The sequence below is a fragment of the Pygocentrus nattereri genome, chromosome 14, assembly GCF_015220715.1.
Source record: "Pygocentrus nattereri isolate fPygNat1 chromosome 14, fPygNat1.pri, whole genome shotgun sequence".
Taxonomy (NCBI): Eukaryota; Metazoa; Chordata; class Actinopteri; order Characiformes; family Serrasalmidae; genus Pygocentrus; species Pygocentrus nattereri.
The window spans coordinates 31,714,246-31,730,000 of record NC_051224.1 but is presented as its reverse complement, the minus strand read 5'-3'; positions in this window follow the sequence as shown (position 1 = coordinate 31,730,000).

Here is a 15,755-nt window from a genome sequence, read left to right as displayed (position 1 = left end):
AAAAAACTGGCTTAGATGCCTAAAACTTTCACATAATACTGCATGTGAGTTATCATGATTAACTACCCAAAATAATGAGATCAACCATTATTACTTTGTTAGTTTAAGCATTTAAAATGATCTTAAAGAAATATGTAAAGACGTACTGTATTCGATCCATGACTGTCAGTGTTAACTAAGTGGATATAAAGCAAGCAAAGTTTATTTATATAGCACTTTTTACAACAGGTGTTGTCACAGAGCAGCTTTACAGAACAATCAGTATTACAGAAAGAAAGAAAAGAAAATCCAGGTCCAAGCCCCCATGGGCAAGCCAGGGGGGACAGACAAAACCTTTTTTTTTTTTTTTTAACATTATGCCTAATTTGTGATGTTTAAAAATAACATCACACGTGAATAAACGGAGTTCAGATGAATGTCATTAAGTAAAATTTGGTGATGCACAGCAAAATGTTGTACCTAACTTAACGAGGCGAGTACAAAATGTTTTTGTAGGACCTTTTTTTCAGTCCATTTATTATGAAATGAGATGTCCACACACTGTAAAGGGCAACTGGTGTAAAAATACAACTATGTAATGACTTATGAGGTTTTGGCTGCAACAATATAAAAGTTAGAAGCCATTCTGTCAGCCAACAGCACCTGAGACTGTTTAAATGATACATATAAGTATATATAGCTGTTTTTAGAACTCTCTCCCTGAATTTCCCGTCTCTTCCGCTGTCTAAGGAACCTCTTTTATGATGCGTTTTAACTCTCCTGCGAAAGAAAAACAAGACAGTAGACACACTGTCATTTCCCGTGTCTTCTTTTCCAGGTTGCCACGCAGCAGGCTGTGTATCTCGTCAACTCTGGCAGCGAGGGCCCCATGTGGAAGAGCAGTCTGCGATCGCATTGGCCACCTGATGTAACCTGACAAAATGTGACCCGTGAGCGCCCCCGGGTCCTGCTGTATGATTGGCTGATCTTATCTGGGTTGCAGGAAATTGAGCTCGATGGCTTCCTACTCTGGAAAAGGATGTCAGATAAAGGAGGATGTTTTTTCTTCTGAGCTTCTTGAGAAGGAGGGGGGATATGTGCTTGTGTATGTGTGCGTGTGTGACTGATATTCCTGCAAATTGCTGTGTGCTGAAGTCATTATACGCCTGGCTTAAGGAAGTAGGCCAGTCCAATATGGCCTTGGCTTGCAAACATGCTAATAATAATATGTTTCCTTCTGTAGATAAAGCTTGAACTTCTTTAGCTATCATGAAACTCCTAAAGGCCATTTCAGAGCGGTGAAACACATTAGATAGCTATGCGTTTGCTAGCACTGTTACACAGAGCCTTTAGGTTTAGGCCAAAAATGTTAAAACTTGCCTAAAATTAGGGAAAAAACACCTAATAATACCAATTTCTACTAATGCCTGTGGGATTCCAGGGATTATATTTTTATATAAAAATGTAATCCCTGGAATTTTTCATATATAGGAATTATATAACAGAAAAGTACATGTTCCTTTTTTTGCCCATTGCACATTAAACAAGGACATTTGAAGCTTGAATAACAGAAATATTGTACTTTTTCAGTAAAGAACCCAAGTTTAGAGTTGTTGCTTCTTTCCATTTCTAATAAACAGCCTTTTTACTTTTTTTTCCTTAGTAAAGGTAGTGGTTCTATATAGAACCTTGAATACTCAAAGAACTCTTTGCATGATTAAAGGGTTCTTTGCGTCGTTGCGCTCTACAGACTGATGAAAAATCGACAGATGGTTCTATGGAACCTTTATGAAAGGGGCTCCATATAGCACCAACAATGGTTCTTCCATTATTATGGTGTCAAGCCTGTAACAACAAAAGAACCCTTTTCAAAAAGGTTCTACGTAGAACCATATAAAACAAACTCTCCAGCTATTTGACGAAGGCTTTGATGAGGCAAAGGACCCTTTAATCACACAAAGGGTTCCTTGAATGTCCATGAGTCTGTATAGAAATATTTGTTGGTAGCACCCATTATAAATATAAACATGATGGGTTAATTCAACTGCCAGTTGCTTATTATGTTACTGGTTAAACTAATGCATTAGACCTCCAGTTCGGCTTCTGAAGTCCTAACCAATAGGAGAGCTGTAATCGTGTAATTACAGAAACCATTAGAAGGCCTGGAGGGTTTCCCACTGTAAAAATACAGCAATAACAGAGACCTAAAACTAATTATGAACTAATAACAATGATATTGGATGATGCTGAGGGAGCATGCAGTTTGCTTTATGTCTGTCATCAATCAGGGCATTATTGAATAGATAAATGAAGAAGTAATTTCAAGCAAATTGAACTACATTTTGACCCAAATGGAGAACAACATTTTAACCCCTTAAAATTCCAGGCTTATTACATACTAAGGCTTTATATTCAGTAACCGCAGTGACTTCAATTCAAATTGGTAGAGCTCTTCTTAGGTTATAGAAGTATATAATAAAACTGACCATTTAAGGGATTAAGGGATGCACCAATTTAAAAACTGCAACCATAAACATGCTTACTTGCATCACACAATGCTGCTACAGTAGTTCCTAGAGTGATTTTTTTTAATTTAAAGACAATGAACCCCCCCTTATGATGTGGTATGTTGAAGATGGGAGGAACTTTTAAAAAAACACTGAATACTTTGAGGTGGATTTTTAGGGGTGGGCTTTTTTGAAGTGTTTTTTTTTTCTTAGCTTGTAATGTTGCAGAAAGAAGGCAGATTGCTAGCATAACTGCCAGGAAGCTGAATATGTTATTATATAATTGCTATAACAGTCAGAAATAACTTGTCAGGAATGACTAATGTTAGCTAGGTACCTAGTTACATACAGTAGAGCTTCCCTCAGCTTGCTTCTTTTCTCTGGTGGCCTTATTGTGCTTAACAAAGATAGATCCCTGCTTTCTTTACAATTTCGTTAAATGAACAATGTAATTTGGGGGCAGTTGTGGGCTGGAGGTTAGGGAACTGGCCCTGTGACTGGAAGGTTGCCGGTTCGATCCCTAGTGCCGTCAGCACATGACTAAGGTGTCCTTGAGCCAGACACCTAACCCCTAATTGCTCCCTGGGCGCCGTGCATAGGGCTGCCCACTGCTCTGGGCAAGTGTGCTCACTGCCCCCTAGTGTGTGTGTATTCACTAGTGTGTATGTGGTGTTTCACTTCATGGATGGGTTAAATGCGGAGGTGGAATTTCCCCGTTTGTGGGATTAAAAAAGTATCACTTAACTTAAAAGTTGCAAGCTTGGTCGAGTTTTTTAAGCCTACAGATCAGTTCCTATCCTAGCAATCCGGATGGGTTGACAGTACAGGGATTAGCTTGGTTGTACGATGTACTATTATGGTAGTGAGTAAACATTGATGAACAAAACCATGAAAATGTTATAAAATCTTGAATTCTGTCAAACTGACAAGACTCAGGAATACCCTGATATGCTAAAGAATACTGCATAACACAATGGAAAACATGTTAAACCATAGTTTTAGGCCAGATTGGCTGTTAGATAAGCATTTAGGATTGATTGATACCACAGGGATTCCCAATAGTTCTATGATGTACTTGCTGGGTATTGTAGTAAGAGAACATTAATAAACAAACAAACAAACAAACAAAAAAACCCCACAACATAAAATCATATGGAACTTAACAACACTACTCAAATAGCACATCAGACTAGAGTTTAAGGCCTGCTAGACTAGCAGTCAGGATTGATTGATACCACATGGTTTCCCAATGATTTTATGATGTCTTTGTGTAATGTATGCTGGGTATTGTAGTGAGAAAATATTGATGAAAGAATATATAAAAATAATATGTAACTAATGAGGCTCAGACTACTGTGCTGTTCTACACAATACTGCATAAGACAACAAATAACGTGTTACACTATTAGGCCGGAATGCCTCTTTAAACATTTAGAATGGCTGAAAGTTTATGTGAGATGTTAAAACAAGGATTGTATATGCCAGCTTAGCGGTTATAAAACAAAACTTGTTGACTAAATAGAGTGGCTAATGATTAACGGAAGCTATGGTGATGCTTGCCAGTGCATTGGGACTCCCTGCTAGTTTCCAGTCATTATAACAAACGTTAGCCTTTTTGGACAGTTTTCCTTTAATGCTTTGAGAAACGACAGTTGTAGAGATGTTGGCCTTGGCTCAATGGCATAGCTGTGAGACAGCTTCTTAATACGGCAACCAGATGTCTCTCTCACTCGCTCTCTCTCACACACACAAAGAGCTCGGAAGGTTTTTATTGCTATTGTAAAGAGCCATCAAAAAAGAAATATGGCATTGCATTAAAGTGTGACAAAGACTTTTTTCTCCTCCATACCACATATGGGCTTTGATGTGTAATGAGGGATTGTTTATGATTAAGAGGTCACTATTTGACTACTATTAGTTGAGCTTTGTTTTGCAAACACTTTATATTTGTTGTTTTTACACACGTTGATCATATTAGGCTTCATAATAATCACCTAAAGTCCGCTTTTCTTTGAAATGTTTATTCTTAAGCCAGAACGTGCACAAAGACGTTGGTCCTGGCTCTTATTGTTTTGCTGATAATTTCCTAAAGACTTCAGTAGCTTCTTTTATCAGGATGGAAAGGATATAAAATACAAAAACTGATCTTAGTTCAGGCATGTGGATTTGGGAAAGTTCCTAAGGTGAATGTTCGTTTTTTGGAATTTCGTCCTCCGACTATGAAAAATCAAAGAAACCCTTCCTCCCCCTACTAATTTGTATTCAGGAAGTCTGACACGCCGAATTCGGCATATGATGTCAGATGAACAAGGCTGCTTACACCATAAACACTAGTTAAGTATCTCTTACATTAGCTGGCTATCTCATTGCTAACAACACTTTCTTACATGACAGCTGTGTTTTTTTCAACTTTTTAACTTGAACAAACAGAGGTTGAAAATTATATAATTCCCAAGTTAAGCTGAAGTTGTAAAATTGATCCCAGATCAGGCATTCATCCATCCATCCATCCATTTTCTAAGCCTCGTCTCCGTCAGGGTTGCGGGTGGGGTGGGGGGTGGGGGGTGCTGGAGCCTATCCCAGCAGTCATCAAGCGGAAGGCAGGATACACCATGGACAGGTCGCCAGTCCATCACAGGGCAGACAGAAGTGAATTCTTAAGATGTATGCTCTGTTCATAACTCTGACCCTCAGAAAATCCTGACCCTGAACTGGAAATTCCTACTCAGAAACTCTGACTTCAGCATATGATGTCAAATGAACATGGCTGCTCACACCATCAACAGTAATTAAGTACTAATAACTGAGCATCACTTACATAAGCTGGCTAGCTTGTTGCTAACAATATTTGCTTTCATGGAGGCTTCCATGTTGTTTCCAACTTTGTACATAGTTTGAACGCACCAAGGTTAAAAATGATGTAAATTCTGAGCTCTAACTTCCCACTTCCAAGTCAAGCTGTGTTGAAAAATTGATCAGAGAACGGAAGAATTTAGCAAAACTCTTAAGATGAATGCTATGTTCGTAACTCGGAATGTCTGACCTCTCATTAGGAAAAATCGAAGCAGGGGGACATTCTCAAATATTCAGTCATTGAGATGTTAATCATAGTGGTTTGATGCAAATGCATTGTAGAAAAAAAATTGGCCCCACTTTATCTTGTGTCTCTAATAACTGTGTAGTTGCATGTGAACAACATGTGTAACAACAATATAACCTATTTTTCTGTTGGATGGATCACAGAAGGACATCTTATGTGATTACATCTGTGTATTAACTTCAGTTTTGCCTCATGTAATCACACAAGTGTATCTTAATAGCCTATTCACTCTCATGTAATTACACAATGATTATGACATGAATGTAATTCCATTCGTTTTTCAGTTTTTTTCCAGCAGTAAATGGAAATACGTAATAATGTACATACTAACATTTAGCAAGCATTTATGTTGCTAGTGCTGTGACACTGTAACCAGTTTCAGCTTTAAACCATTGTGGTCCCTTATCTTAAAATGTGATCTTTGACATTAAATGTGTTACAACACAGTTATTCAACAGTAATTATATAAAACATAACTGTTTTGAAGTTTGATGTAAAACATTCTTCCTTCAACTGATGGAAAAAGACTTCTGACCTCTAGTGTATCAAAAAGATTCTGGTGTAATTACTTGAGGCAAAACCCAAAGTTGATACACATGTGTAATTGCATAGGCTGTACTTCTCTAATCCATTCATAACATTGAGTAAATCATCAGCAATTAGTTTTTGTTGCACATGTTCATGTATAACTACACAGTTATTAGCAACACTTAATATAAAGTGAGACCAAACGTTTTTGCATGTAATGTTGATGATGATTACATAGTGGTAAAATAATTGGCCTTCAACACTCTGTATGTACCATGAATAGATCTAAAAATATGTTTGAGATGAAAATCTTATCGTATAATTATTGTTAAACAATGTTTTAGGCATCAGTCAGCATTTCTGGAACCATTTCCAGTACTAACTTCCTGTAAGGGAGCTTTTAGAAGCTTTACATGCTTCAAATTCTGTTACTAGTCTCTCTTACAGCAAGAAACAGAGCCTGATGGACACTCTCTATAACCATATTTGCTATATAATGTTTTCATATTTGTACTTTTATTTTTTAAATACCTGCTTTGTTTTTTTTTCTCAATAGAATGTTTGAGTTCTTAATCATCATTTATTATTATCTATTATTATATTAGTCAAGCAGTGGCTTTATGGGTCTGGGAGCTGTTGGACTGGATAGATCTGTGACTATATAAGTCCATTTTTATTGTTCGACCGTTTTTAAGAGCTCTGATTACTCAAATAACCGTCAAAATAATATGCAGACTTGATTGCTAATATAATTGATAATGCCAACCCTTGCTGCAGTGTGAGTGGAGCATCTATTTATGTTTGGGTTTCCCTTCACGAATAAGGGCCTAAACTGAATCGAATGTAAAAAAATTCCATGTGAGGGCCTCGTGTAAACCTTCACACTGCTCGCTGGCTGAGGCTCAGAGCCCGTGCTTATGGGAAAACAGAATCTGGAAGAACAAAATAATCCAGCTGTCGCTAATTAAATGCTAAGTGAAAACATTTAGGAGCAGTTTGACTGAATTAGAGTGCTTCATGCTTTCATTCAAGGCCGTTTTTATCGGAGAAGGGCGGAAATCCCTTCGGAGATCGGATGATGTGTGAGCGTCTGCGCCTACTTGGTGAGAGAGAGAGAGAGAGAGAGAGACTTTGATTAGCGTGGGGTGAAGGAGAGACGAGTCTGCAAAGGAGACACAGTGGCCCTTTAAGAGTGCTCCTATCTGGACTTGTAATAAACAGCTGGGGATCTGCCAGGAGAGAGAGAGAGAGAGAGAGAGAGAGAGAGAGAGAGAGAGGGCAAGAAAGAGAGCGAGAGAGAAACTCGAAAGCGGAAGAGAGATGGAATATGGCCTGAGGATTTCAGAGTCTGTCATTATCGTTTAACCAAGGGGAACTACAGTGGCAGATCCAGAGAGAGAGATAGAGACAGAGAGGGGGGGGTAGGAATAGACAGAAAAAAGAGTGAAAAGAGGAGAACTGGCTGTCAGTCTGACTGTCTATAAAGAAGTGTATGGCTTGTCCTTTATTTGCTCTACAACAGGCAGAGGTCCTTTTTTCTTTTTGGTGAGATGTCATGTATTCTCTCCTGGGGTTGACTGGTTGACCAGTGACCTTTCTGGTCATAAACTAACTGAGAGAGCCGGAGGTCATCCGTGTTTGCACCTGACTGGCTTTCATTTTGGTTCCTGTTTCCACAGGAGCTGGATAAGCTGCTCTTCTTCTGGGATTCACCAGTGTCAGTTGTCTGGAAATACTGGCCCACTCTAGCTTCATCAGCCCCTCACACATTTATCCTTGAGTCTGGCCTGCAATGCCTGTTTTTTTTTCATTCATCTCCAGCTACATTCTTCCATCAGGTAGATTTGCTTCATTAACCAGACACTGTGACTTGTATTCCGACATGAGCTAAACAAAATCAGCTAAGACTCATGTCTACAGTGTTAAACCTCTATTGCATGATGTTGCCTCAGGGCAACAAACTCATTTTCCTCACTTTACAATAATACACCAACAGAATTTTTAAAATTGCTCTAATGCATGCAGTAGAGGTTAAAAGCAAAAATAGAGCTCTGCATTCAAGAGGAAGCATGCAAACAAAACCTTGGCACAGTATGAATGCTACATTGAGCAGGTATGGCTATAGTTTAGCTATAACTAAGCTATTAATCTAATTTAGATTGATAGTTAAATCTGCCCTTGTGGATTCTTTCATAATATAGAAGTAGATACAATATGTCAGAAAAGACAAATGAATAGAATTATCCAATGAATCCACTCAGAGTAAGGATTTAAATACAACATTTCACTTACAGTAACTTCACTCACCTTCAGCAGGTGCGTCACTGCTATCAAAATAAGAGTGCCATATAATTCTACTGTTGAATCTTTATATAAACACTAAAATATTTAAAAAACATCAATAATGTACACCATCACTACTGCTGCTACCACTAATAATAATACTATTTGTGGTGGTAATAGTAGTTGTGGATTGTCATGATTTATGAATTACTAATAAATATTGACTAAGATGCACATTACATGAGTGCATACATTATATCATTCAAATTCACATTCGTGATTGCAATTTTTTCTCACCTGGTTCACACTTTTCACACTTTTCTTAGACTGGAAGAGCTGAGATGGTGAGCTTTTAATAATGGTTTAGATATTGGTGTGCATGATAGCACTCAAACAGAAGTTGGTGAAGGTTAGCTAGCTAATGATCAAAGTAACATTTATATTCTTTAGTTCTGTAGTGGTAATAGCTTACATTTTTCTGATGTTTGATTATATTTTTGCTCTGCGGTCCACTTTTGATTTTTATCATTTTGTTTATTTATGGCAAAAATAGTCCATCTCTACCACATTTCAACCTCTTTTTTTGGCAATTAAAAAGGCTGTTTTTGTTTCCGTGTTTTTTAAGGCTGACATATGTAAATTTCCTCTGTTATGATTGGCTACCCTCTATTGTACCTCATTCAAAAAGCTGTGAGGCATAACATGTTAATGCTAGACTGCTGCAGGATGAACAGGACATAAAAATGTACGATAAAAGCATTATATATATATATATATACACTCTGGGGACAGGAAGTGAATGTTTGCTCTGAAAGTTTAACAATCTTTACATTCCACATCAAACTCCTTTCTTTATAATAATAATAAGGAAAATGTGTGTTTCTATGATATAGGCCCCTGGATGTTGGATAAATACACACACTACTGCTCTATTACCACTTCCAGTTCTTGTTTTGAAAGATTTGTAGATGTTTTTTTCCTCCATTTTTGTGTTGTATTCAGACACTGAACTATCTAAACTGTACTAGCCTAAATCAGCGTTACCAGTGTAAAGTTCAAAATTAGCATATGACAGCATATTAGCATATAACTATACACATTTTGGAGAAATATATGCTGCCTTCCACACATTGTTTTCAGACACGTTCATGCTTTTGATCCATTTTTGTCTTTCAGTATTCAGATACTAAACTATCTAAACTGATTAGTGTAGTTAAAGTCCATGATAGCTGTAATCAACAGGCTATTTGTCAAATAACCTTATTAAAAAAACACAAACTACTTTTAGAAGTAATTGAATGTCTGCAAGATCCAAGCCAGTTTTAAGCACTGCAATAACACTTTTTTTTGTTGGTGGTTATAAAAATGGGATTGCAAACACTATAAAACAAAAAAGGGTGGAGAAAAAACAAAAACTAGCACATGCATTCAAGAATCAGATATTATTGCAGTAGATTGCAATGACAAGTTAAATGAATTATGCAAGAAAGAGACACATACAGAGCCACAGAAAAGAAACAAGACTTCAGGTTAAAATGAAGAATGTAGGGGTCAACAGCATACCTAGCACAGATCTACAACGGGCCCCAGGCAGTAAAGAACTTGTCAATGAAGCCTCAAACTCAGAAGACATTGAGAACATATTCTTCTACATTCCTACCAGTGAGCATCTTAGGGGTTAGGTTGAGGCCTAGGAGGCATGAGTGCCATATGGCAGCACCACCAGAGTAACCTGGGGTTAAGCATATTGTTTTAGGACACAGTGGCCATGGTCAGAGAAAGGGCAAGGAAATACTAAACCCATCTTTGGAACCTCCAGACTTCTGTTACTGTATGCCAGGGTTAATTGAGTAGTTGGATCACAAGGGCATTTTAATATCCATTAAAACTCACTTATTGTATATATTTCAATGAAAACATTGAACAGCAACCCATGAGAATGCATAAAAGTGTTTTCCTTTTGACTGGAACATACTTTGATGTAACCCTGTGCCAGCCAATAGGAGATGATCTAGGGCTGAGCTTCAGTCAGTCACATCGATGTACAGCAAGCTAGAGGAGAAATGAATGACTATGAATGAATACTATTGCCTTTTATCGATGAATACCAACATGAACATGGTCTTATTGTGTCTTCTGTGCAAACAGTCAGGCATTAAAATTGTACTATAGTCCTATAGTGCCATTAGCATTACTTGTCTTTTGCACTGTGTGAACCCTTTGAAATTTGCATTCTGTAAATGAAAACAACGTTGTGCAAATACAATATCTCAATATTTTATGATGACTTGACCAAAAATGGCTTGGAATTAATCTTGATACATTACATTAAACATAAGAATGTTTTTTTTTCAGTTTCCATTTTGGAGATTAATGCAATAAGCGAGATGCCATGTGTTACAGTGACAGGTAAGAAGTGTTCTTAGGCACGAGACGAAGCAAAGTAAAACTCCCTTGTCCACTGTAAAAGCACCACAATGCATGGCCATATGTAACTTATTGCTTTTATGCAACAGTTATGACAAAAAAAAGACAAAATACAAAACATCCACACAATATTTGGGTTAAAATGAATAATAATCACAATAAAATATTCTTTTACCAAGATAAGTAGTTTCTTTAAAGTATGCTGTTGTTTCCAAACAAGCGTGGACTGCTGAGGGAGGACAAAAACCTTTGCCCTTCATTGAATGCAACAGTCACTTTATGAACATTTCATATCATAATGGAAATATTACAATATAGCAGTGTTTTTAATGCAGAAAAATTCATCTTTTAAGTAGTTTTTGCTCACCAAAGTAGTGCTATTTTCTGCTATTTTCTGCACTTCAATGTGATTTCCAATGTCATTGCCTTTTGTGTTAACATCAGGCTAACTGCAACAGATTCATTTTCCTATACTGGGTTGAATAATACCAAAATATACTATCAAATGTACCAAAAACATGAACAGTTGAAGCATATTAAATATTTACATAACATTCTTTACATTGTATATTGCCATTTTAAAGTCAATCACTGTTACCTGTGTAAAGTTCAAAATCAGAGTCTGTCATGCTATTAGGGATATTAGTGTATAACATCTGCATACATGTGGAGCAATATATGTTGCCTTCTAGACATTGATTTCAGACATATTCATGCTTATTCTATCATGGCAACACCAAGCCACATTCTGCATGTTACAATAACATGGCTATCCGAGAGGGTTGGTGTTAGACTGGCTGGCCTGCAGTCCAGGTTTTTTGTTGCCTTGAGGCAACATTGGGTAGCGATGGAAAGTAATGACAGAGACTGTTATATCTAAAACCATGTGTTTTATCTAAATATTTCAATATGGACCAGTTCTTGAAACCTTCCTTTCTTGAGCCAAACAGCCACTGTCTCGATAGAAAGACAGTCTATATGGACAATATCTGATTCAGCGTCTATGAAAATATATTACCAGAAGTTTTTTCTGTTCCTGAAACTCTAGCATTCAAACGCATTTGGAATAGAACTGAGATGTCTCAGGGTTTTTTGTTTTTTTTCGCTCCTTTTGGGGTTTGTTGCCTTGAGGCGACATTATGTACCAAAGGAAAGACATACAGAAACTGTTATATGGGAAACCATTTATAATGTATCAGTACTTGAATATGGACCAGTTCTTGAAATTCTTCCTTCCTCCAGCCAGACAGGGGCACTTCCTAGCTAGAGGTTGGTGTAGTGTAGTGGTTAACACCTCTGCCTTCTACGCTGTTCAGCACCCGACACTATACCAATAAGAGTCCTTGGGCTAGACTCCTAACACCACCTTTGCCTACTTGTGTAAAAATGATCAAATTGTAAGTCGCTCTGGATAAGAGTGTCAGCCAAATGCCGTAAATGTAAATGTAGCTATAAGAATGCACTATATGGACAGTGTCTGACTCAGGGCCTATGAAACTATATGACCAGATATGGTCTTTTTTCTGTTCCTGAAACTCTACCATTCAAATGCCTTTGGAATAGTACTGAGACATCTCAGGTTGTTTTTTTCTTTCTCACTGCAGTGCATTGCTGGCGATTTCCACCGCGGGTGAATGAGTGTATTCATAGACTGCTCTATAGAGGCCATGCTGTTGCTGATTGAATTTGTGAGTGTGCCAGATTTCAGCAGAAAAACTCGAGACCCCGGAGAGCGAGGCTTGTCCGGCCTCTTGGCATTTCCACCGAAATCTAACAAATAACTCGAGTATTTCCGTAATGTTGAGTAGCGTGACATGTAGTTACAGCTCCAGAGTGAGCTAGCTCAATGACCAGGTGCACAGTGTGTGTGTGTGTGTGTGTGTGTGTGTGTGTCTGTGTCAGTGTGTTTGCTCTTCTCGTGACTGTGAGGCCGTTGCTAAGGGATCGGCTTATCTCCAAACCATATCCATTTCTTCCCTTGCTCGCTCTCTCTCCCTCCCTCTCTCCTGTCTGCCCTCTTTCCGTTTTGTCTTCCGAATTCCTTCGTTCCTTTGCTGGCCAAGTCCCATACGACACACACACACACACACACACACACACACACACACACACACACACACACACACACACACACACCTGCCCCAGCCAAACAGCTGTGGAGAACATAACATCATTAGACCCAACTGACAAAGAAAGAGTGGCCTGTTTGTATGCGTGTGTGCACATTCTTGAGTGTGAATACATATATCTATATACTTAGATCCAGTAAATAGAGGCTTAATGTACACAATAAATATTTTGAAGCATGACAGATTCTATAAAGGAAAAACAATGTCATCAATCAAATCAAATTTATTTGTATAGCGCTTTTTACAACAGATGTTGTCACAAAGCAACTTCACAGAATTCCAGAGAAGACAGGGTTTTAACATGAATGTAAAAACCCCTCGGTGAGCAAGCCAGGGGCGACGGTGGCAAGGAACAACTCCCTCAGAGCTGAGGAAGAAACCTTGGGAGGAACCAACATATAAACAATTTCTAATGACAAAAATTTTTTTTATATGATCCTAAATGTTAAAACATGTCATTTACACTCTAACGGATGTCAGTTACATTTTTGGATGGAAATAATATATTTTTTTCAGGGAAACTGTGCAAAATTGTATCATCCACAAGTCACATCATGTCAGAAAGAAATTTAAAATTGCCTACCAGGAAATAGTATGGCCTAATACATTGTTTTTATTGGTTTATAAAAAACTCATTCATTCATTGTCAACTCTTTATGGCTAAATAAATAAATAAAAAAGAAATAAATGGGTTTGGAAATGGATTCAATGCAGGTGAAATATACATTGACTCTTTCTTTGCATATTTTGTTGTTCCACTTTTACCTGTTCTTCAATGATCAAGACCCCCAGAGGACCACCACAGAGGAGGTATTAAAAGGGTGGTGGATCATTCTCAGCACGGACATAGTGGTGACATATTAGTATGTGTTGTGCTAATATGAGTGAATCAGACACAGCAGTGCTGCTGGAGTTTTTAAACACCTCAGTGTAACTGCTGGACTGAGAATAGTCCACCAGCCAAAAACATCCCACCAACAATGTTGCACGGTCAGCTGTTATGTAGGACTAGAGAATGGCCTACACAAACTATGCAGCAACAGATGAGCTATCATCTCTGACTTTACATCTGCAAGGTGGGCCGACAAGGCAGATGTGTCTAATAGTGTGGACAGTGACTAGACAAAGTGTTTAAAAACTCCATTAGCACTGCTGTGTCTGATGCATTCGTATCAGCACAACCACCACTGCATCAGTGTCACTGTAGTGCTGAGAATGATCCACCACCCAAAAATTTGTGCTCTGTGGTGCTACTGTCGGGGTCCTGACCACTGAAGGCTGTACGTCTGTAATTGTACAGCTACAAAGTGCACCTATATGTGGAACTGATAAAATGGACAATTAGTGTGGATACAAGGTAGGTGCTCTGAGCAATACTGAAGCAATCTGTATTTTGATGCATGAAAAAAATATAGCTTGATGCATAAATGCATGTTGATTCAAACTCACTGGTGCAAGAGATTCATTATACAGGATACCTGCACAGGTATGTAGACAGTGTTTCAGTCTCTCTCTCTCTCTCTCTCTCTCTCTCTCCCGATGGGCTGTTGGGAGAGTAGGATTAGTAGAAACTGGATCTGTTTGGCGCAGCTGTAGGAATTTTCATTACAATGATCCTGGGTGTGGTACATCAGGAATGTGCCCTGAAACACACACACACACACACACACACACACACACACACACACACACACACACACACACACACACACACACACACACAGACAAACACACACATTTGTTTTTATGCAATGCCAAGACATGGGGTCATACAAATATGTGTATATATGTAGTAATATGACCTATACATATTATAGATAAGCACCTATATATAATAATATATTCCACATATTATTTTTGTGTATGTGTATGCAAAAATAATGTATCCCATATGTATTAGATATACACACATCTCCTAAGCCACTTCTCCTTCTGGGTCACGGGGGCGGGGGGGTGCTGGAGCCTATCCCAGCTGTCATTGGGCGAAAGGCAGGATACACCCTGGACAGGTCGCCAGTCTATCGCAGAGCAGACGGACAGACAGACACATTCACACCAAGGGGCAATTTAGCATGTCCAAACAGCCTGACTGCATGTCTTTGGACTGTGGGAGGAAACCCACACAGGCACAGGGACTACAGGCAAACTCCACACAGAGAGGACTATGGTCGCCTGGCTGGGGACTTGAACCCAGGCCCTCCTTGCTGTGAGATGACAGCACTACCCACCACTTAAATGTGATTTATAATATGTAGCATTTTAAAAAACACATACATACATAGTCAGGCACACACACTGACTTAGCCTCTTACACAACTACGTGCACAAACATACAGGTTCATACTTACAGGCACATTTCAGACAAGCTCAGTGCACACAAAACACATTTCCTATGTTAATATTATCATTATCACCATCAACTTCATTACCATCACCATCATTTCCACCATTGTCGTCATCATCATCACTATTACCATCATAACCTTCATCACTACCAACATTAACATCATCAAAATCACTATCAGCTTCATCACTACCACTACCATCATTGTCATCACCATTATCTTTATTACTATTGTCTTCATTACATCTTCATTACCAGCACTACCATCTTCACCATTATCCTGCATCATTTTCATCATCACCATGATCATGTCAGCATTTTCATCACCTCCACCATCATCATCATCTTCATCCTCAGCATTAGCAGCACCGTCATCGTCGTCATAATCAGTTACCATCATTATCATCATCTTCATCACAGTCATCATCACCACCATCAACAGTTTCGTCATCATTACC